This window comes from Tamandua tetradactyla, chromosome 5, assembly GCF_023851605.1.
Source record: "Tamandua tetradactyla isolate mTamTet1 chromosome 5, mTamTet1.pri, whole genome shotgun sequence".
Classification (NCBI taxonomy): Eukaryota; Metazoa; Chordata; class Mammalia; order Pilosa; family Myrmecophagidae; genus Tamandua; species Tamandua tetradactyla.
In genome coordinates, this window is record NC_135331.1 from 13389156 (window position 1) to 13414181 (window position 25026).

A 25026-nucleotide genomic window follows, 5' to 3' on the forward strand; every position below is an offset into this window, starting at 1 on the left:
TTGTGAAAAAAAAATTGTGGAATTGTAACCATGTCAAACTCTGAAATATGTTCTATAATTAATTGTGGTTCTGTGCATTTAAATTTATTGTGTTTTGTATATATGCTATTTTTCACAAAATAAAAAAGAAGAAAAAAGGCGAATGTGATGATAAAAAAATATTTAAACCCTCTAGCCTCCTGTATTCTGGACTAGTTAGAACGAAAAATACAAGAGGATTGTATGGTAACCCATGATGAACTCTGGAATCTGTCCTGTAACTACTTGTTGAAGGGGGCTTTGAAAACTATTTTTTTTTATTTCTTTGCTTTGTATATATGTTATACTATACAATAAAAAAATTAAAAGAAATTCTCCAAATGGAGAAACTGAATATTTCCCCCTTTCTCCCCATTCCCTCAAGGGGACTTTGCAAATACTTCTTTCTTCACTGTATAAATCATTCTGGAATTTACTGGGGCATCACACTAACTTGGGCAAACCAACAAATCTCATGTCCTATTCTAGATTCCATATACTTACGGTGTTCAACCAAACTGACCATGCAAGTTAAATTAGGAAATGCACTACCCCAAATATAAATTTTGCACCAAATAAACATCTCTTCCTTTAGTCTCACACAGAAGTTGAAATTTTAAAATATGGACGCTATCATCCTTTACCAACTCTTCTGATACAGCTTAGTCCTATCCGGAGCAGCTTCATTCATATTTCTGCTCAATGTCTGATCACTTTCTCAACTTTTTAAACTGTTGCTGTATGGGGTACTGCTGACTTGCATAGCTTCAGAGCTCTAACTCTGAGTCTCAGGTGTCACATAAATATCCGAAGTTTCTGGGAAAGACCATGTTATATAAAAACAGCTCAGTATTTCAGAATTTAGAATGAACAGTTATGCCTTCTGAATATATGTGGCTGCAGTAAGAGCTTACAGTCTAGGACCCTTTACAATAAACCTCAACTTGATAACCCATGATCTCGACTTTAGTTCACCGCATTTCTATATTATAGTTAGTCCATATGATTGAGCCATGATAATATCTGTCTTTTTGTTCATGATATTACATTCAACATACAGTTGTTAAGGCTCATTCCTCCAGTTGCATGCCTCACAACTTCGTTCCTTCTTCCGGCAGCTCAGTAGTCCATCGTAGGTATACGCCATAGTTTCCCTTTCCATTTCTCAGTCGTTGTACCCTTTGGCCACCTCCATTCATTGCGGATGATGAATACTGCTGCCATAAACACCAGTGTGCAAATGTCCATTTGTGTCCCCACACTCAGTTCCTCCAGGTATATACTGAGCAATGCGGTTTCAGGATCATATCAAGCCTACTTTTAGTTGTGCCTTAGAGTCACCCCCAGAGAACCTTTTTTGTTGCTCAGATGTGGTCTCTCTGTCTAAACCAGCTTGGCAGGTGAACTCACTGCCCTCCCTCTTACATGGGATGTGACTCCCAGCAGTGTAAATCTGCTTGGCAACATGAGACAGAACTCCCAGGATAAGCCAGGACCTGGCATCATGGGATTTCGACAGCCTTCTTAAACAAAAGTGGGAAGAGAGAAATAAGACAAACTAAAGTTTCAATAGCTGAGAGATTTCAAACAGAGTCGAGAGATTATCCTGTAGGTTATTCTTATGCGTTACGTATGTAATATTTAACATTCCCCTTCAATCCGTGGTGTAGTGGAGTGGTCAGAGGGAAGCACCTGGAACGGTCAGACGGTACCCCTGTAGACCCAGTTCTTGAAGAAGAGTGTACAACCGCATAGCTTCCACATGTTCCTCCCATCCAGGGCATGGTCAGATGAGCAAAAATGAACAAAACCAAAGGAAAAATAAATAAATAATGGGGGTGGGGGGGTAAGGGGCAAAAAAAAAAAAAAAACCTGGGCAGATTACAGATTACAATACCAGGGCTCAATCAGAGGAGGGGCAAGGGGTGCGGGATGCATGGTGTTTTAGTTTGCACGCTGCTGGAATGCACTATATCAGAAATGGAATGGCTTTTAAAAAAGTCAATTTATTATAAAGCTGCAACTTAACAGTTCTAAGGCCATGAAAATGTCCAAGTTAAGGCATCCTGGGAAAGATACCTTGGCTCAAGAAGGCTGATGACATCCGGGGTTTCTCTATCAGCTGGAAAGGCACATGGCAATGTCTGCTAACTCTCTCTCCATGCTTCTTCAGCGACTTCCTGAGGGGCATTTTCTTTATTTATCTCCAAAGGTCTCTGGCTGTGTACGCTCTGTTACCTCTAAAGCTTTTTCCAAAATGGCTCCCTCTGAAAGGACTCCAGTAAGCTACCCCGCCTTGAATCGAACTCGAATCAAAAGTTACTACCCACAATCAGATGGGTCACATCTCCATGGAAACAATATAAAAGATTCCACCCAGCAATATTGAATGAGGATTAAAGGACATGGTTTTTCTGGGGTACATAATAGCGTCAAACCAGCACACATGGGTTTTTTTCTTTTGTCTTTTTATTTCTTTTTCTGGAGTGATGCAGATATTCCAAAAACAATCATGATGATGCACACACCACTATGGGTTCACATTGTGAGCCACCGATTGCACACTTTGGATGTACTGTGGTACACGAAGGCATCTCAAAAAAATATGGAGAAGAAAAAAACGAAGAGATTAAGACATTCCCAGATAAACAAAAGCTGGGAGGGTTTGTCACACTAAAACGGACCTACAAGAGGTACTAAAGAGAATCCTGGCAGTTGGATAGGAAAGGACAATGGACAGTAGACTGAAGCTGCATGAGGAAATAAGGATCTCTGTTAAGGGTTAATGACAGGGTAAATATAAATCCCAGTACGATTGTACTTTTTGGTTTGTAACTCCACTTTTTACTTCCTACAGGATCTAAAGGCAAATACATAAAATGCAATGATAAATTAGTAGATTTGGACTCATAATCTATAAACTTGTAATTTGTAACAACTACATAAAGGCGGGAGGACAGAGGGGTATAAGAACAGAGTTTGTGTGCACTTTTGAAGTTAAGTTAGTATCAAAGCAAATGAGATTTTTATAAATTTAGGATGTTAAATTTAAGTCCCAACTACAAAGAAAATATCAGATAATATGCAAGCCTGTAGAGAAGAAGTTAGAGTACAGGTTGCCAGGGGCATGGAGCAAGGCGAGTGGGGTGCTAATGCAAAGTGGGTATGGAGTTTCTCTTTGGTAAGATGGGAATGTTTAGTAAAGGTGGTGAGGACACCACAACGTAGTGACTGAGATTGATTCCACTGAATGGTATGCTTGGGAGTAGCTGAGATAGGAAAGTTTATGCTGTATGTATGTTCCCACAACAACAAAAAAATAAGGAAAAAGCAACTAAAGAGACAATGGGAATTAAAGGAAATACATAATCCTAGATGAGGTATAGCAAGGGAGGAGAGAAGGTTCAAAAGGGCATTATTGGGGCATATTAAACAATTGAAATATAGACTATAAGCACTATATCAATGTTAAATTTCTTGAACTTGTTAACTGCTTTTAAGATGGATACATAAGTGAATATCCTTGTTCCCCGGAATGAAATGTACAAGGAATATGATGTATTCAGTCTACACTCAAGAGTTCAGAAAATGGATTGACAAATAGGTGGATGGACAGTCAGACCAAGAGCTAGATAGACAGAATCATGGATTGATAGGTTGATGGACAGATAGATGGAATGATACAAATGGGGCAAAATGTTAAAACTGGTAGATCTGGGTATCTGTGGGGATTAAGTGTATGCTGCAGTTCTGTGTATGGGTTATGTGTTGTTTTTGTAACTGGTTTGTAAGTTTGAAAGTAATTCAAACTAAAACGTTTCAAATTAAAAAAAAAATAGTACTGATTTTGGAGAAGGGAACATGCTGAAAGTCTAGACATGGCAGCTGTACGTACCTCAGCTCCTAGAATCTTAAATGAATGTGAAACAGTAAACTAATGAGAACAATTCAGCTGTGATGTTAACAGTCCTTCCCTTCTTATGATAGCTAAGAGATTCTTATTCTTTTTCTTTTTTTTAAATTCTTATTCTTAAGAGGTTTTTTGAAATACATGCATACCTATTTACAATTTTAAAAGGAAGTATTTTTTACTTTTTTTTTTTGGTGGTTAAAAGCTGTATGTACCCCCAGAAAAACATGCTCTTCAACCTAATCCATCCCTGAGGGTATGAACCCATTGTAAGTAGAACCTTCTGATGAAGGGACTTCTGAGAGTATGACCCACCTCAGTCAGGATGGACCTTAATCGTATTGCTGGAGTCCGTTATGAAAGGAATGGATTCAGAGAGAGAGAAAAAAGCCACAGAAGCAAGAACCCGAAATCCATGAAACCCAGAAGAGAAGGGAGAGACCAGCAGGTGCTGCCATGTCCCCTCTATGGGGCAGAGGAGCCGAGGATCTGTGGCAGCCAATCTTCTGGAAGAAAGCATCACCTAAAAGATGCTTTCATGTGGGATACCCTTCCAGCCTCAGAGCTGTAAAATAACAAATTCCCATTGCCCAAGCCCAAAAAACAAAACAAACAAACAAACTAGTAGGAACCCCGCTCTGGGAAGGACCAAGCAGTCCAGACAATTCATGAGTGAGAAGCCACCCAAATCAGGAAGCTTCAGGAGAGCAGAATTTGAAGAGCTCCCAGGGGAGATGCTGGGCAAGGGCTTGGGAGCAGGTATGTCCTTGAGAAGGTCCTCCTTCAGGCCTGGCTTCATCCTGAGTCTGGATGGCTTCTTCACTCTGCTGGCGCTGCTGCGATGCCATCCTGCTGACCCCATGAGGTTCTCTGTGAAGGTGCTGGCCATCTGGGCCAGGCTGTCTCTGATGGTTTTTCCTTTGCTTTGAGAGATCTCCTCCCTGGAGTTCTGCTTTCTCTAGACTATCGACTGCAATCTTTCAAATGAGATTTACTTTTCTCCACGAAGTCTGATGGCTGAGTACCAGCTTTCTGTGATTCTCCACTTCCTGGAGCAAAACTTGCTTCTCAGACTCTTCATCTTGCTCCTTGGCTGACTGCTCAAGCACCTGTATTTTGTGTCACAACTGTTGAAAACTTCTCTTTCACTTTAGTGTTCAGTTCGATAAGTGCGCTTCAATGGGCCTGAACAATCAGGAATATCCTGGGTAAGCGCCTTCCCCTCAGGTCAAATTTGACAGTTTCTTGATTACTGATCGGGACGTGGGCATCTTGGGAGCCACCATGTTGGGAACCTCAAATTCACTTTAAACAGTAATTTATCACAATCAATTTAAAAGAAGGCTGCTAGTAAGTAGAACCCAGAAAGTTTTTGTGCTAATGACGAGGCTAAGAATTTGCCTGATACATACTCATTTCTGGGATATAGACTACACATAATACCACACAACTATTTTTCCGCGATATTAAGAGTAAACAGGCTATATCAGCAAAGGGTCAAATAAAAAAAAAACAGCTAAAATTTGAAAACCAGTAAAACATTTATTCATCTCACTATTTTAGTCCATGCTCAATTCATTCACAATATTCTTTTTAAAATATATTTATTTTTTATTTATGATATATAACCACATACAAACACAAACATTCTCATCATATGATCATTCTGCTCTTGTTATATAATCAATAACTCACAGCATCATCACATAGTTGCATATTCATCATCATGATCATTTCCCAGAATATTAGCATCAATTCAGAAAAAGCAATAAAAAGAAAACAGAAAAAAATTCATACATACCCTACCCCTCACTCCTCCCCTTCACCAATCCCCAGTATTTCAATCTACTAAATTTATTTTAACATTTCATAATATTCTTTTTGACAATCAGTGAAATCCATTACATACTAAAAATAACACCATATTTATATACAGATAAATTCATTTTTCCAGTAAGAACTAATCTTTTTCTAAGAAGATTTCCCACATATCCACAATACGTAACATCACAGAAAACCTGTATTTGACCTAAATATCTCTGAAATGTTTCATTACAAGATGGTGCTTAACTGTGCCTGATAATTTCACTGAGTTTTGCCCAAATGTCTTCCAGAGTTTGGCTGTTACAAAAGTGTGTTCTGTTGTCCATCTTCCTCTATAAAGAATATGCGTATTTAGTGCCTTTAAACTACCTTGCAATTTTTTAGATAAAGGAAGAATCTTTTCAGTACAATTAACTGCTGGGAGCACTCCAAGACCTCCTCAAGTAGTAGGTTTCTTTTTCTGATTATTCATATTTCCAGAATTAATCTGTTCATTCAGTGTGTAAGACCGAATTAAATGCTCCTTTATTTTTTTCAAATTAGGTTAAAAATCCAATAGATCTACTGTACAGTCATAACTATGTGATTTAACAGCATGTTCTGAAATGGTTAATTACCATTTCACATCTTGAGCTGCCTCTTGGAAAGTGATGGTCTTTTAGGTTTGAGTGGAAGTGTGGACCCACTGTGTAGAAATCAAGGAATAGATCTCAATAGCAGACTATTCAGAAAGTCTGGAATTGCATTTTCCTGCAACTTTCAGCAGTTTTGTGGGGTCACTTTCATATGGTTGATAATGTAACATTACTTCTGTGTTCATTCTATAGCAATCCAGTTACTCTTAAGGAAGAGACAATTTCTCAGCTGAGTTCCTCAGACCTCAGTTATATGTTGTAGAATGCGTATTCTAAATCCTTGCTACTGGTGTCGTGCAGTACTATACTAATTTACAGATGAACCTGAAGCCTGGTAACTTCTTCCAGGCTGCAGGAAGGGACATGAGACAATGAAAAACCACTTTCAGTGCACACTGTAAATCATCTTGGTTCATGGGGCTCTCACCCGCAGTGTCCGTACATCAGCTTCTGTAGTTCAGTTCTGGCTGGTGATGCACGGCATTGACCAGAGAGAGTGATGAGTAAGAATAAAATTAAGTTTAGCTTTCACACCAAATGACGCAGGATGAGAGAAACAAAACTAAGTAAGTAAAAGGCTGAAAAACCGGTTCAGACAGGTCTCGCAGGCAAGGGGTAGGAGAAGTCATAAGCCTAGCATTGGCGCCATATCCTTATATGGGTAAAAATAAGCTTAAACAAGTAACGAACAGGGTCACTGGAATGTGAAACATCATCAGAAGAGGGAACTTTCGGCAGGAGATTTGAACTAGGTAGACTGCTGGGATAGGTTGTAACCTCTGGAGTAGCCAGTCAGTGGAGAAACAGGGCAGGGACCTGCAGGCTAGGCTGAGGGAATAAATGTGCTACTTCCTCTCACTTGGTGTACCAGCCACCACATTTTGGTTGCTCGCCCATTCTTGCAAGATCATAAATAAATTCTTTTCTCCTCCACAATTTGGGTGAGCATGTATGCTCTTTCAGGTACAGCTTTCTCTCCGACAATGCACCAGGTATCCATTCCATTCTAGAGGGCGCTGCTCAAACCTCTCAGTCCCAGCAGGTGCCTCCATTTTAGGGCGGGGGGATTCACATCCATCCTGACCAGTGCTGTGAACCCACTGCCTAGGGGGTGAGGAGGTTGAGCCTGGCCGGGGAGAAAACAGAAGAGCGTGCCTTTGGGAGGACCGAACGTCAAATACCTCCAACAGCTTCTCTGCCAGTGGTGCTTAAATTCTCCTTCTCCTACATCCTTTACAGGCCCAGCAGCTTGTTTTCACCAGTCATTCCCTGTCTCTTAGACATCTATCCACAGAATACTTCTCCATGTTCCAGCTACGTTCACACATTGCAGCTTAAACCACTTCCTGGCATCAATACACCGCCCTATTCTGTTTCTTTTCCCTTGAAAAAAATTTAATATTCCTATGATGGAAGACTTCTAAGAGGGTACAATTCCAGGAAGCCATGAAATGGTAGACTCAGAGGCATGTACAGTTAACAGTCCACATGTGATTCTCAAAGTTATGTAAAAATATATTTTTTTGAAATTGAGATGCTTTTCAAAATCTTTGTACAATGCAGAGACTACTCAGGTTGTCCAATTTCACTTCAACATAAATGTTTTTTTTTTGCATGAAGAGAATAAGACGTAATCATCAGCATGAAAAGGGAGAAACAAGATTTATGATTACACTATGCAGAAAGAAAGCAAAATTTTATAAATACTAGCCTACCATTAGGAAAATCTTTAGTATTTCGCTTGAGCATATCTGAGTGCTTATCATTAAATCAAAGTACAGTTAACTAAAAAAAAAGAGGCAACGTCAGAAAGTTCCAGTGTCTCAAATAAAGCACTTTTTAAAATGTATATACATGAAGAACATTTCATTATATCATAAAATACATGTAGCACTGTAAGATGGAGGAAGACTGTTATAAATGGAGCCCTGGCCTTTTTCTCTCTGCATACTGCAGCCATCTCTAACCAGCTGAACTTAATTTCAATATTACAGGAGTTGTTTTTCTTCCTTTCTCCCATTCAGTTCACATTTCAGGCTGTGCAGCAGATGCCTGTGATTCTGGAGATTCAAATCGCTGGTGAGAGGATGTTCTCTGTTTCCTCAGTTTTTCTGGTGCTTCTCTCTGTAAAATGATCTCCTGCTGCTTGAAGTACTTTCTGTCTTCCTCATCAACAAGGAGCAGATTCAAAAAGCACATTACTGACATTTTTTTGCTCACCTCTCTTATTGTGGAGTTGGGTGATATCCCACTGAAAATAGTCTTATTGGAATTGATGCCCCTTTTACTGGTGCACCATCCATTGTTTCGTATTTGGCAATTGTTTCTGTTTCTGTTGTAGTACTGGGTCCAATTCCTGTGATCTCCTTTTTGATCAGTTGTAACTCCATATGTTGAATTTTTATTCTTACTAATAAAAATAAATTTTTCCAACAATCACATCCTTTAAATAGTACTTTGATTTATTGTGTTCAAATCCTATGTGTAGACAATCTTCAATGCCCACTTCCATTTTAACAGAGTTGTTTCTATCAGGATGGTAGACCATGTAATATCATATTCTTTCACCAAGGCTGTCAGTCATCTTATTATTGTCCCTTTAAGGAAATACCTCAAGCAGACATTGGTGCCAGTGTAAGATTCATATGGCTTTTCAACTTGCATGAATTCAAAGTCATAACTTCTTTCTGAGTTGGTTCTCTAGGTAAGGCTAATTCTTTCACTGGTTTTACAGGTTTTTGAGTATTACTCTTGTCTTGAAAAGTTCAATTTGGCCTACAAGTTCAATTTTAATTCCATGGTGCTCTAGCCTCTTTCTAGGTTGCTTAAAGGCTAGGTTTACCTTTCCTGTAACAGAGTCTCCATCATAGAAAAGATAATGTTTTCCTACTTTCCCATCTTCAGTTTTCATTTCTGCCATTTTCCTGGATTCCCCATCCTTAAGGACAACATCAGTCTCACTAATGGGACCAAAAAAGCTTCCAAGAAAACTCATTGTCAGCGCTGCTGCCATGTCCCCCCCTCCCCCCACTCCTCTTCTCTCTGGAGAGCTCCCAGTGCCCCGTCACATCCCTATTATTCTTTATACCTTTAAAAATATGTCTTAAGAAGGTAATAGTAATTTAATAAATGCATGCCAGCCATGGAGAGGGGTTTTGGGGGTCTCTCATTGTATTCCCAACTCTCCCCTGCCACCCACCCCCACCCCATCCTCTTGCAAAACCAGCTTCTTTAACTTTCCTGAATTTGCTTTCTTTCCACCCCCCTCCAGCTCTTCATAGCTCTTCACCGACAAAGCCCCCAGTCCACCCGGCTCATAATGGAGCTTCCTTGTAGACAAGATGATATCTGAAACTGAGGTTGTCCAAAGTCAAGGATTGTGTACTCTTAACTATTGGACTAGTATACTGATAAAACATTTCTATTTTACTGAGGCCGATTTCGATGGCAATCATTCCAAGAACCACCTTCTTTAAAACATTGTTCTACTTTCTAGAAGAGGACATGGAAACAATTTAACTTTTCTTGATGACTCAAGGGTCACCCTTATGAAAGTTAGTTCTCATCTTCTCTGGAATTTGTGCTTTTAGTTGTATTTAAGGAGCAAATGGGGAAGAAAACAAGCCCATATTCATCAACTACCAAATGAATAATCAGTTAGACATCTTACATGTTCCTACTTATGTTCTTCATTCTCAGTAATTATTCTATTTACAGCTGGAGAAACTCTGGCTCAGTGTATCAGCTACCTATTGCTGTATAAGAAATTCCCCTCTGCTGGGTGTCACTGTGCTGTACCCCAGAAAATATTGTAGGGTGGGACCTTTGGATTAGATTGCTTCCATGGAGAGGTGACATACCCAGTTATGGGTGTGACCTTTTGATTAATGATTGAGATGTGACTCTGGGCATTCTAGGTGGGTCTTGATAAGTTTACTGGAGTCCTTAAAAGAGCTGACGCAGGGAAGCATTTAGGAGGAAACTTGGATGCAGAGGTTTGAAAATGCAGACGCCCCAAGAGACGCCAGGAGCTGAGAGAGCTGACAGAAGCTAAGCAGGAGCCAAAACCCAGCAGACATCACCATGTTCCTTTCCATGAGATGCTAAGCTAAGAGATGAAACCCAGAGTCTTGTCTCAGAGCATCTAAATCAGGACTCACAGAGGCCTAAAGAGAAAGCCACTGGAATCAGAAGGTAAAGACAATGGAACTGGGAACAAGGACCTGCAGACGCCAGCCATGTATTTTCCCATGTGACAGACATTGGCCTTTCTTTGCAGTCAAGGTATCTTTCTCTGGATATCTTAGTTTGGGCATTTTTAAGGGCTTAGAACTGTAAACCTGTAACTTAATAAATCCCCTTTATCAAAGCCAATCCATTTCTGGTTTATTGCATTCTGGCAGCTTTAGCAAACTAAACCCCGCACCCCAAAGGCAGAGTAATATAAAACAATATTTAATATTTCACACAGTTTCTGAGCATAAGTATTTCAGGAGCAGCGTAGCTGGGTGGTTCTGGCTTAGGGTCTCTCATGATATTGTAGTCAGGATGTTGGCAGGGGCTGCCGTCATCGAAAGCATCGAAGTTGGTGGGGCTGGCAAATCCACTTCCAAGATGGCAGACACACATGGCTGTTGGTTGGAGGCCGCATGTTCCTTCCTCATGGATCTCTCCATGAGCTTCTCAGGTAGCTTCCTGACATGGCCATTAGCTTCCCCCAGAGTGAGAAAAGAGGCAAAGACCAAGATGGAAGCCACAGAGCTTTTTACAACCTGGTCTCTGAAGTTGCACACCATTACTTCTGCTTAATTCTATTTGTTAGAAGTGAGCCACTGAGCCCAGTGGAGGACTTAAGGGAGGGCAATTAGCCTCCACCTTTTAAAGGCAGTATTATCAAAGAATTTGTAGACGTATTTTAAAATCACACACAGAAACGTGCAGAAACATGCCCAAGGTCACGTAGCTTATAAATGGTAGAGGTTGGATTCAACCATACTTCTAACTTTTCACTATTCCATGATTTCTCCCTGACCAAGGAATGAAGAGCCATTTGCCCTTGAATGTTATGGCCCTAGACTGCTAGGCTTTTTGCTTGCATTTAGAGTTTTTTTCCTCTTTCAGTCTCTACTCAGCTATTATCCATTGTTCTAGTTTGCTAGCTGCTGGAATGCAGTATACCAGAAACGGAACGGCTTTTAACGAGGGGAACTTAATAAGTTGCTTGTTTACAGTTCTAAGGCTGAGAAAATGTCCCAATTATAACAAGTCTATAGAAATGTCTAATCAAAGGCATCCAGGAAAAGATACCTTGGTTCAAGAAGGCTGATGAAGCTCAGGGTTTCTCTCTCTAGTCAGAAGGCACATGATGAACACAGTCAAAGCTCCTCTCAAACATCTGGAAGGCACACGGCGAACACAGCGTCATCTGCTAGCTTCATCTCCTGGCTTCCGGTTTCATGAAGCTCCCCGGGAGGCGTTTTCCTTCTTCATCTCCAAAGGTCACTGGCTAGTGGACTCTCTGCTTCGTGGTGCTGCAGCATTCTCTGCTCTCTCTGAATCTCTTATTCCCCTCTTATTGGACTCCAATAAATCAATCAAGACCCACCCAAACGGGTGGAGACATGTTGTCCCCTAATCCAGTTTAATAACCATTCTTGAGGAAATCACATCATCCAGGGAGATGATCTGATTACAGTTTCAAACATACAGTATTGAATAGGGCTTATTCTACCTTTATGAAATGGGATTTATATCAAAACATGGCTTTTCTTAGGGGGCATACTTCCTTTCAAACCAGCACATCCATCATGTCCAATTAGCATCCTTTCTCTTCTACACTGGAAATGTGAATCTCCTGTGGCATTGGAAAACCTGGACCCCTTAGTGTGAATTGTGTATAAACCAAGAGTCAATGGGCTTTGAGTGGATATAGGAGAGTTTCTCCTTTAAAGGTGGATTTGGTACAATTTGGAGTGCTGAAGTTGTTGGGTATATTTTGGATGGAATAATAACAATAACAATTAATAAGATCTGTTTAATCTATACTTGTTTAACGTCACTGTTTTCAAAAGTCATGCATATGCATCTTAGTGCTTGATTATCAAAAAACCCTGTCAATACTGTGGCACAAGGGATAATAAAATCTTCTGGATAAATGAAATGTTGAGAAACCGCTTATTTTGTGTCTTCCTTCTCTTAGCACCTGCTTGGAGTTGGCTCTTTCTCCCCTGCAGGCTGCCCCGCTGCCTTCCTACTGGGTTCTACAGGAGCTTGTGGTCTTGGGGTTAATATCCTAATTTCCATATACTCTAAAGCATAGGTTTGTGTCAGACTTGTTCCAATTCTGGCTTTACCATTTACTAGCTGTGGATCCTGGGGCAAGAGACTTCCTTTCTTTGAACATCAATTTCCTCATTTGTAAAATGGGGATAAAAACAGGACCTACTTCATAGGGCCTTTATGTGAATTAAATAAGATATGAGAACTGCTTAATTCAGTGGGTGGCATGCAGACCCCACTGAAAGGTCCTTACATTCCCAAACAGATCTGCCCTTCTAGAGCCTGCTTCCACGCACGCTAAGATCCCTGCTTGCTGTGAGACGGACAAGTTGCTCAATCTCTCCAGGCTACTTTCATCTGTGAAATGAGTGGGTTCAACTGCTTAATTTCCGAAGATCCTTCCAGCTCTAACAATTCACCACCCTCAGATCATCTACACAGCACACACATATTCTTTTTTTTCTAGATCTATTCATTATATCCCATTTGCCTTTGCTGACTGCAATAATTTTAGATAATAGTTGCACAGAATTAATACAAACCAGAGGAGTTGTTCAGAATGTTTTTTTTTAATGTTGAGATTGCACAATATACTTATGTGCATAATTATCCTTTTCTTCCTGCAATCTAAGACGGCATGTGTACATATTTTTAAATGAGCAGTGATTTCCTTCTCCTCTTGGCTCAAGGAACTGGCTAATGCAGTTTTATGTTAATTTGAAGACATACTGAATAGTATCGCCAAGAGAAAGAAACTCACTCAATTGTAAAAAGTGCTTTGTAATCACCTACCTGAATCTGAGTGTCTGAAAGGTTTGCAGCAAGTTTCATAACCCTCTGAGGGAATGCTTTTCCTGTCTTCAGTGTAGAGCGGAAGAGTAAAGTATTCCGTGCATGGGACTCTTGGTGAAATTCCCAAACACCAGTGAACTAGATTTTTCTTGGCTTCTCTTTTCAGTTTCTCTTCCCCCCAAAAGCCTAGCTATAATTTTAGTCTGGTCTCTTGTCTCTTAAATGCACTGATCTTAGCATAGCCCATAGTTCATTTTATGGCTAACTAGAAAGGCAATTTGCTTTGAGCCCTGCTCTGAAATCTTCAGTGGCTCCCCATTACCTATGGAATTGAATACAGACTCCTTGGCCCAGTGTCTGATCGTCACATGCTTGGGAAGCCAAAGTGGATGACTTGCTGTTTCTCACACAGACCCTGAGTTTAAAAAACACGCCTCTGTCTGTTCATTTATACTGTGCTCTGTCTTCCAAGGTTCCTCCTTCCCTCTTTTCTTTTTCTGCTTACCAATATCATATCCAAACTTCCAGGACCCACAGACCAAGGGTTTCTCTTTCATGAATATTTTCAATCCCCTCTCTCTCCTCCAAATCAATATCACACTGATTTCAGGAACTCGGTGTCAAGTCAAGCAGTCAAGAGCAAAAGGCTTTGCAGTCCCACAGACATGGAGTTGGATCTGGGCTCCTCTTGATGTCATGTCAGCAGAGCCGCTTCTCCATCTGAGCTTCTTTTTTTTTCTTCACATGGGCAGGCACTGGGAATCAAACCTGGGTCCTCTGGCATGGCAAGCAAGCATTCTTGCCTGCTGAGCCACTGTGGCCCGCCCTGAGCTCCTTTTTCTTTAATTAATATATTTTTTTGTTAGAAAAGTTATAGGTTTACAGAAATATCATGCATAAGATACATGAAATACAGAGTTCCTTCATACCACCCTATTATTAATACTTTGCATTGGTCCGGTATATTTGTTACAATTCATGAAAGAACATTTTTATAATTGTGCTATTAACTTCAGCCCATCCTGTATAATAGAGCTCACTGTGTTGTACTCTCCTTTGTTTTTTCTTTTAATTTTTATTCTAGTAAGATATATAGAACCTAAATTTTCCCCATATAACTGTATTCACTATTAATAATTTGGGACTGTTAATTATATTCGCAGTGTTGTGCTACCATCACCACCATCCATTTCCAGAACTTTACAATCAAACCAAATGGAAATTCTGTACAATTTAAGCATTAACTCCCCATTCCCTGCCCCTAGTCCAGCCTGTGGTAAGCTACAGTCCAGCTCTGACTCTTCAAGAGTTTGCTTATTCTCATTGTTTTATATCAGTGAGATCAGACAATATTTGTCTCTTTATATCTGGTTTCTTCCACTCAACATGATGTCTTCAGAGATCATCCATGTAGTCACATGATCCACAGCTTCATTCCTTTTTAATGCTGAATAATATTCCGTCATATGCAGATACCAAAATGTATTTATCCATTCATCAGTCAATGGACACTCGGGTTGCTTCCATTTTTTGGCAATTTTGAATAATGCTCCTCTGAACATCAGTGTGCAAGTGTCTGTTTGCATCCCTGTTTTCAGTTCTTCTGGGTATATACCTAGTGGCAGGATTGCCAGATCATACGGCAATTCTATTCTTAGCTTCCTGAGGAACTGCCAAGCTGTCTTCCACAGCAGCTGCCCCAGTTTACATTCCAGCAGTGCATGCCTATTCTATTTATCCATGTCCTCTCCAACACTTGTAGTTTTCTTTTTTTTTTATAGTGGGCATTCTAGTAGGTGTGAAATGATAACTCATGATGGTTTTCATTTACATTTCCCTAATAGCTAGTGATATTGAACACCTTTTCATGTGCTTTTTAGCTTCTTTGGAAAAATGTCTATTCAAGACTTTTGACTTGGGTTGTTTGTAAGCACTTGGGCTTATAAATTTATTTTATAAATTATAAATACATTAATAATTTATAAATTGGGTTGCCTGTCTTTTTATTGTTGATTTGTAGAATTTCTTTATATATTGTGGATATTAAAACCTTATCACATATGTGATTTCCAAATATTTTCTCCCATTGAAGTAGGTTGCCTTTTCCCTTTCTTGACAAAGTCCTTTGAAGCACAAAAATTTTCAATTTTCAGGAAGTCTCATTGTTCTATTTTTTTCCTTTATTGCTTGTGCTTTGGGTGTAAGGTCTAAAAAACCATTGCCTACCACAAAATATTGAAGATGTTTCCCTACATTTTTTTCTAGGCATTTTATGATCCTGGTTCTTGTGTTTAGGTCTTTGACCATTTTGAGTTAATTTCTACATAATATGTGAGATAGGGGTCCTCGTTTATTCTTTTGTGAATGAATATCCAGTTCTCTCAGCATCATTTTTTGAAGAGACTATTCTTTTCCAGTTGAGTGGACTTGGCAGCCGTGTCAAATATCATTTGGCCATTGATCTTGTATCATCTGATACTTGCTGGATTCATTTATTAACTCTTGGACCTTTGTTGGGGATTTTTCAGGGTGTTCTATTTATAGGGTCATGTGATCAGCAAGTAGTGGAAGTTTTATTTCTTCCTTTTAAGTTTGGATACCTTTTATTTCTTTTTCTTGTCTAACCACTCTAACTGGAACTTCTAACATGATGTAGAATAACAGTAGTGACAGTGGACATCTTGTTTTGTTCCATCCTGGTCTTAGAGGGAAAGCTTTCAGCCACTTTCCATTGAGTACTATGTTAGCTGTGAGTTTTTCATGTGTGCCCTTTATCATGTTGAGAAAGTTTCCTTCTATTCCTATATTTTCAAATGTTTTATCAAGAAAGGATATTGGATTTTGTCAAATGCTTTTTCTGCATCAATTGAGATCATCTTGTGTTTTTTCCGTTTGATTTGTTAATGTATTAATTGCTTGATTTTTTTTTTTGTATTGAACCACCCTTGCATACCTGGGGTAAAACCCACTTGAACATGGTGTATAATTCTTTTAATGTGCTGTCGGATTTGATTTGCAAGTATTTTATTGAGAATTTTATATCTGTGTTCCTTACAGAAATTGGTTTGTAATTTTCTTTTAGTATCTTTATTTGGCTTTGGTATTAGGGTGATATTGGCTTCATAGAACAAGTTAGGTAGTGATCCCTCATCATCAATTTTGGGGAAAGAGTTTGCATAGGGTTGGTATAAATTCTTCTTGGAATTATTGGTAGAATTCACCAATGAAGCCATCTGGTCCTGGGTTTTTCTTTTTGGGGAGGTTTTTGATGACTGATTCAGTCTCTTTACTTGTAATTGGTCTGTTGAGATCTTGTTTCTTTTGGAGTCATGGTAGATTGTTTTTGTGTTTCTAGGATTTTGTCCATTTCTTCTAAGTTGTCTAATTTGTTGGTGTATAGTTTGTTCATAGTATCCTTTTATGGTCCATTTTATTGTTGTGGGGTCAGCAAAAATGTTCTTGCTGAGTTTCACTTTAAATCTGTATAATAGAGATAATAACATTTACTTCATTGGGTTGTTTGGGGGAGTAAATTAAATGAGGCATAACACCTAGCTAATGCTTATTTTCAGAAACAGAGATCATAATAATGGGTTTCTTCATTTATTTATTTGTGTTTCTTTATGGCACACGCTATAATCAGTGCCTTCCCCACCTCCCAACATTGCAACCAGATTGCAAACTCCTTGCATACTCATCTCTTTATCCCTGTGTGGTATCTTGCCTCACTGACCTTAATTTTTTGTTATCTCTTCTATCCATGACTTGGCCATGTGATTTTGCTGTGACTTGTTTGGGTCAAGATTTGACATATTTAACCAAAGGGATTTAAATGAAGAATCAAAAGTATTATATTCAAAATTCATTAGAGTAAATAAGTATAAAAGAAAGTCAAATAACCTTTGAAATGATGGGCTTTGTAAGCTTGCAGCATTTACACTTCTGAAGTTATTAAAGCTTAGAGGGGCCATGCAACTTTTGGGACACCTTGTATCTCCCCACCTCTCGGCTTTGGCTTCCTTCCCATGTCTTGCTTTGGCACAAAGAGCGAGGAGGTAATGAAGGTGACACTGTTCCACAGAGGATGAGGGACACATGGAACAGAGCTACCCCAGCTGTCCCTAACTGTGGTCTGCTCACTTGCATGTGCTTGGGAAATGAATGACTGTTGGCTGAAACTGCTGAGATTTCGGTTGGTTTGTTACATCGAAATAGTTAACAAATATGCACTGTTAAATAGTATTCTGCCCATGGTAGGTTCTTAGTAAATATTTATTGCATTAAATTAGCAAATCCATGTATTTGTGCTTTGGGGAACACGTTTGTTCTTAAGAGTAAATAATTGTTTCATTAGTTAAGAACTTCCCCTTTCATTTGAGACATTAACTCATTAGGAAACTTGTGGAAACTGGCTTCCAAGATGCTAGGACTCGAGACTTGGGGAATGCAAATCTCCTTTGTGAAAAGCAAGTAGCTGACAATTCCCAAGGCCTTGAACCTCTATATTAAACATACAGTAAGCTTTGGAAAGAGAGGTGAAGCAGAAACACAATTCTTTTTTTGGTACTAAGTCTTTGAAACTTTTTTTTCCTGCATGGGCAGGTACCAGCAATCAAACCCGGGTCTCTGACATGGCAGAAGAGAATTCTGCCACTGAGCCACTGTCACACCACCCAAGTCTTTGAAATTTGGCGTGTAGTTTACATTTACAGCATAGCTTAATTCAGATGCTAAATTTTGACTGGAAATATTTGATCTGTATTTATATTTCATAAACTCATATTCAAAAAGTAGTTTCACTTAACCAAGTCCTAAGTATACGTAAAAGTTTTCCAGTAACTGAATTGAGTCTCGGTTTCAAGATTAAATTTAAAATTATTTAAAATTATATAAAATAAATGTGCTTTTTTTTTTTTTAGTCATATGTTGGTCACGTTTCGGGTACTTAATACCAATACTATGGCTGGTAGCAACTGTATTGGCCTGAGAAGCTTTGGATGTTTTTTGACTACCATCTTCCTCAACCTCCCCCAAATGGCTCCTTCTCCATTGGCACCACTGTGTAATGTATAAGTTGGATCCCTCTCTCTTTTCAATCCTAAAATCCCTTCAGTCACGAGTCTGTTGAATCCACCTCATCCATGGCTCACATATCCCACTTCTTCTCTCCAAACGCATGGCCACATGTCTAGTCGAAGCTTCTATCATCTCTTGCCTGGGTATCCTTCTTACTGGAGTCCCTATCTCCTATGGGTACTTGCCCCCAGTCTCTTCCCCTATTTCAGGCAAGTTGATCTTTCTAACATGCAAATGTGTTCATCTACTCCTTTCCCTGTGACTTGAACCTTTTCCTTGTCTCCCTGTGGCCCTTGGGGAAAAAATTCCAAGTTCTTTAGTGTGACTTATAAGGCCCTGCTGACTGTCTACACTTTCTTTTCCAGTCAGCTTGTTCTGCTGTTCCTTGAGTGCTTTTGAGACCTCCGGGCCTTTGCATATGATCTTCTATCTAAAATCACATCCCTTCTCTCCATCCATCTCCAATTGTCCTTCAGGTTTCAATTTACTTCCTCTGAGAAGTCTTCCCAGGTCACCCCAAGTCTGCACAGGCACCTCACCGGTTCTTTCATATCCCTGTATGCCCCTCCCTTGGCTCCTTCCAGCATTGATGATAGTTCTGTGTGAGAATGGACCAGGTCTTCTTTGTTTCATGCTATGATCTCAGTACCCAGAGCAAAGCTTAAGTAGGTGCCTGGTAATATATGTGGAATAAGTTATAAAGCAGGCCCTCAAAACAAGCCTGCAATTTTGCATCCTGCTTTTCAGAAGGGTCCCAGTGATAGAGAGCAAATCCAGCCCTACTTTCTGGAAAATCAACCTCAAATGCAAGTCTGGCACTTATTGGACCCATGGTTCTAGTGTCCATGGTAATAGAATGGCTAATTCATCTCCCAGAGATTCCTTCATGCCCTGGAGTAATTGTTCCACTCCTGCTGGAAACCCACCAGTGGCTTCCCATTGGCCTTTTTACAAAAACTCAGGCTCTCCCTATAGCCTGCAAAGTTCTGAGTGGTCCTGTCCTATCACTCCCTCCTCGTCTTCCCCGACTCCCCTTCTTTACCCCAGGCTCACTTGACTTTAGCCACGGTGATCTTCTCTGTTCCTACTTTAGGACCTGTGCATTTGCTGTTCCTTCTGGCTGGCCCCTTTCCTCCTTTGGGGCTCAGTGTACAGGACTCCTCCTCCAAGAAGCCCTCCCTGATATAACCAGAGTAGCTCCTCATCGAGCTCCTCTGCATTCCATTCTCCTATTTTATTTCCTTCCCAGCACTTAGACTTGTCTGGAATTATTTTATGTATCTACTTTCTGGTTGACAAGTAGTCTCATCTCACTTAAACGTAAATTCCTTGAGGTTAGGGATTTTGTCATTCCCTTCACTGCCCTATCCCCAGTGCCTAGAACAATGTCTTAAACATAGTAGATATTCAATAAATACTCGGTCAATAAATGAGTGATCAGACAATTAAGCTTTTCAATAAGTATGATGCTTCCAAGGATCAGTCTTAGGCAGACCCCAAGCATTCTTTTTTCTTCACTTTTTAGTTTTCTCAGTTTTATTGATTAATTGCAGTTATGCATTTTCACTCTCACGTGATAACCTAGATTCACGGTCCCACAGTTCTATAGTTTAGACAAATGCCTGCGATTATGTAACTAGCCAGCACAGTCAGGGGACAGTACAGCTGAGCATTCTTTTCACTGTCCCAGGAAAGGTGTAAGAATTCAAGTCTTTCCGCTCTTCTGGGAATGTTTTCATCCTGCACAGATACTTATACAGCCCGTTGAAAGCATCTTGGGTCATTATTATTACCTCTTATGATAATATTTAGTCCTAACCAATGGAAATCCTCTTACGTAACTGGCATTGTTCTGGCCAGGAGGGGGCAAAAGGAAAAGTATATTTGAGTCCCCTCAGTGAGGTCAACAGGCTGCGGTAGCGTAATTGTCTTCCTACTCCTTAATTTAAAAGGATGTGTGTACGACTGGTAATTGAAGCATTTGTCAAATCCACATGCATCTGCCAGAATCTTAGCTGCTCGTTTCCACATTTTCAAACCCTGCTCTGCAGTGTGGCATTCTTGGAGTGATAATGAAATCAGGACTATAAAGACTTCAGTGAAGAAATAAAGTGGAAACAAAACAAGCTCTTCCCAACCCACGCTCTGCTTTAAATAAGAAGCGATGTCTATTGAATAATTCAGCTCAGCCTGTCAAAATATTTTTTGGGAGGTGGGCTATTCATTTGGAAATACTCCAGGGGGCTTTTAATTACAGCCTTTCGTGCATTTTCAGTGTCGAGAAGAGTCCTCGTGCTTGTTATTTTATTTTCCACATTGCACATCCGGCTTTTGAGAGGCTCTGTCGGGGTAATTGCGGTGAAGTGTGCTGTTCCCCAGGGTCTGAGAACACACACCCATTTAATAGGTCTGGGAATCGGAGTGGAAAACTTGTAATTTTTTTTTTTCTCCTCTGAAAGTTTCTAGGCCTTCACATTTGTTCTGTTAAACTTTTCACCTGTGATTGGGGCTCTCTTGTCTGTCTCTGGGGCTCCCCACTAGGTGTCTATGCCTTCGGGGGCCATAAGAGGAGGTCTCCCTGCCCCAAGAGAGGGTTTTACTTTTAAACCCAGTGATCTTCAAGGCAGGGTCCGAGGAGAACAGCCAGGCTATAAACAGGGTTAGTTGGGAACCCTGGGCTGGCTGGTGACCAAGTTTTACCTTTTCAGTAATAACAATAATAATATTATCGGTATCGCTGGAATTCCAGCTTTTTTTGCGCCAGGTGCTTTTGAGCCCTTTCCATACATAACCTTATTTAACCAGCACAAGCAGCCCTGTCAAGTAGGTCTAATTATGCCCACTTTACAGATGAGGTCACTGAGCTCAGGGCAAAGTGCATGCCCAAGGTCACAGGGCTGGTCGGGGTCATTGCAGAAATGGATGCCCGGAAGTGTTTGACCCCAAAGCCCACGGTCTTCCCTGTGATGCTAAGTGGTCTCACAGGGTGACATACAAGAGTGCTAATCCTGGAAGTTGGCCGCCATGCTGACTTCGTTTTGCGGCCTGCCCAGCTTCATGAGAACCCTCCAGGGTCCTAGTTGGAGAGCCCAGGACGGAGGCATCAGGGAGGTTCAGAGAACAGGCTTTGCAGTCAGACCAAACTGGAAGTTCGAAGCCTGGCTCTGCCACTTACCAGCTGAGGTAGCCGAAGAATGGCCTTCAAATGGGTCTACCTCCCGATTCTTGGAACCCATGAAGGTGTTACCTTATGTGTCAAAAGAGACTTTGCAGGTGTGATTTATGGGGAGATTATCCTGTATTAAGTGGTTGGGTCCAATGTCATCACAGGGTCCTTACACGAGGCAGGTGGAGCATGTGTGAGGATGAAAGCAGAGACTGGAATGAGCACTCTGAAGATGGCAGAAGGTGCCATAAACCAAGGAGGGCTGGCAGCTTCCCGAAGCTGGAAATGATGGGAAATAGATGTTCTCCTCAGAGCTTCCAGAGGGAACCAGCCCTGCTGATATTTTATTTTATTAAAAATTTTTTTTTAAGGTGGGAACATAGATACAACATAAAGTTTTGCCTTTTAACCGCATACAATTCAGTGATCTTAATTGAGTCACAATGCTTGCCATCTTGACTTTAGCTCAGTGATACTGACTTTGGATTTCTGATCTACAGAACTGCAAGAAGATAAATTTGTGCTGTTTTAAGATGTGACGCTTGTGGTTATTTGTTCTAACAGCAGTAGGAAATGGATATGACTTTGGATTGTGAAGGTATGTCTCTGAGCCTCAGTCTCCTCACCTGTGAAATGGGGATGATAATAGTGATGCCCACATCACGGCCCAATGCAAGAATGTAAGAAGTTGGTGCACCTGGCATGGTGGATATGCTGATTCCACATTGGCTGACATTATTGTTATTATTTAGTATTGTTACAAAAATAAACATGACAGTTAAAGAGCCATAAAATAAAAACCAATCCAGGAGCAACTTGTTGTTGAACTAATCCTTATTGTGTATTGAGGGTTCTTAAACTGGGAACCAAGTACCCCAAATAGAGGACTCATGATGAGCTTCAGAGGTTCTGTGCATCCCTTATAATTGCATCTCAGCACCCTGCATAGAATCTGGCATAAGATAGGTGCTTCACAATTATTTCATGAGTTAAAGACAGAGAGGTTTTGGGTGTCTGTGTGTTTTTCCTGGTGGGCTTTGGTGACTTTGAGGAGACTCTTGTAGCACCAGCATAACTGAGGACTTGCCTAGTGGGGATGGAATAGCCTCCTGACCCCAGCCATCTGGTAAACCCTGGGCCTCCAGCACTCACTCCCCAGGCTTGATGCCAGCCTTTCCCTCTGCCTCCTGCCACTCAGCCCCAGCTCCTTGGCTCCGGCCACTCGGAGAAGTCATCTCCATGGAACATTTTCAGGGGCACTGGGCCAATGGGAGTCAGAGGGAGTGAAGGAGGGAAGTGTGTCCAAGCCAGCCGGCCCCTCTCAGAGACCCAGTCAAGACAGGATGCTGCTTCCTGTGCTTCTGAGGGAGGTCTCAGCTGCAGAGCGCGCAGGTCCAGGAGATGCTGGGAGGTGGCTGGACTGGTCTTTGGGGTGGCTTCTTTTTGTAGCTCACTCCCTCTATTTGCCATGTCCTCCCCTCTCTAACCTCTGTCCAAGGATCCCAGTGCCCTCAAAGAACATAAGACATTCACTGTTACCGGCTAAGGGCTCTGGAATTTCAGTCTGCTGCCCCATAGCCTGATGGTGAGAACTCGAATAAGTTCCTTTGCTTCTCTGGGCCTTGGTTTTCTCATCTGTAAAATGGGGCTTTTGCTAACACAGGGAGACCACACAGCCATCAGCCTGATGCCTGGTTTATTGTATATTGTCTCGTTTCCCTCAGACCCTCCGTGACACCAGCCCTGGGCCCCCTCCTCAGGCCTTCTCCCGCTTCCTTTCCCGCAGTCAAAACTTACCTGCCGGTGGGTGCCCCTCGTCAGGGTCCCGCCCAGCAGCCGGTTTGTGCATTTCTGATAAATGAATCTCTAGTGTCCATGGATGAGTCGCTGACCTTTCAAGGGCTATTTTTGCATTTTAGTAAAGATTCCAGGGATGATAATGCCTTAAATTCCAAGACAAAAATCTTGGGATGGGAAAAGTTTCCAGCAACCAGGCCCATTCTGAGGTGGGTGGGGATTTTTTTTTTTTTTTATAGATGGTGTCACTGAAGCTCAGAGAACTTAAGGAATTTTCTCAATGTTTCAGAGCTGGTAAATGATGGAGCTGGCCTGCTTTTCAAATGATCTCCTGTTACATTCTTCTTTCCTTCCTCGCTTGGCCTCTTATTCCCTTCAGTGATGGCTATGGGAGAGCTGTCCCTGTCAGAGGCCCTAAAACCCACAGGCAGATGCTGATCCAAAAGGTAAAATTCAGAGGCTGCAGCTTTCTGCAAGGAGACAAGGCCCCTGGCCTGCCAAACTGGCCTGGGAGAGCTGCCCTTACCTTACTGCCCCAGCACCCTGGGTGGACTCGGGGGGCACTTGCAATGCAGCGCTCCACTCTGGGCAAGGACCCAGTTCCCCACCATCACCTCTGCCTGAGCCATTTCCTAAGAATAAATAGAGGTATCTTTTCCCCCGGCAGGAGCCCTGCTGCCCAAGAAGCCCCTGAAGCCTGAGCTCCCCCCATTCCCTGGCCCCTTTGAAGCACTTCTCTTCTCCATTCTCATCCCCTGCTTTCCTTAGGGAGCAGGTGGCAGAAGAGAAGAGAAAGGGGCCAAAGAACACTGGAGACTCTGGGGCCCGAGTTGGCAACAGAGCTGTCCTGTTGCGCCCCTGTCACCATAACGAAGACTCTCAGAGCCAATTGCCTAATTAGCCTGGGCACCTGGGGGGCCCCAGCAACCCCAAATGGCTACTCTTGTCAGTTAGCCAGTCTCAGGAGGCTGAGCCAGGGCCAAAGGCCGGTGAGATTCATTGTTGCTTGTGAGCATGGCTGAACTCATTCACTTTCATATTCACTCACTCACCCATTCACTCATTCACCCATTCACTCATTCCTCAGAAATTTACCCGGTAAATTTATAGGCTGAGGATGGGAGACACAGGGAAAGGCTCTGCCCTCCAGGGCTCCCAGAACACTTCACTCTGAAAAGGCAGAGTGAATGAGGTTTAATTGGAGGGCTGGGAGGAGTCCTTATCTGGGCCTCCAGGACTTCCTGGAGGAGGCAGCCTTTTATATTTTCAACCTTTAAAAAAATGGCAAGATCATTCTTGCCCATTGTAATAGGCTCAAACAATGAGGAAGCATGTAAAATAAAGAAAGGAAAGTCTCCTTGCTCTCAGTCCCACCTCCAGAGGAAATTGCTGCTTTGTGGCATTTATCCTGCATTCATTCTATATTTACACATATGCATATCTGTGTGCCCCAGATGTCAGCTTCCTAGCCGTGGCTTGACTTTGTGGTTTTCCCCAGGCCAGCTGGGGTGTAGGAGCTAGCTTGTGTT

At 41.3% G+C, this 25026-nt stretch overlaps 3 pseudogenes; all 3 read right to left on the reverse strand.

The window, feature by feature from the left end:
* Nucleotides 1–4617: 4617 nt before the first annotated feature.
* LOC143682132 (vesicle transport protein SEC20 pseudogene) lies at nucleotides 4618–5344 on the reverse strand (annotated as a pseudogene).
* Nucleotides 5345–5829: 485 nt separating this feature from the next.
* LOC143682249 (shieldin complex subunit 3-like) lies at nucleotides 5830–6572 on the reverse strand (annotated as a pseudogene).
* A 1840-nt stretch (nucleotides 6573–8412) lies between these two features.
* Nucleotides 8413–9400, reverse strand: LOC143682250 (vacuolar protein sorting-associated protein 26A pseudogene; annotated as a pseudogene).
* Between the last annotated feature and the right edge of the window lie 15626 nt (nucleotides 9401–25026).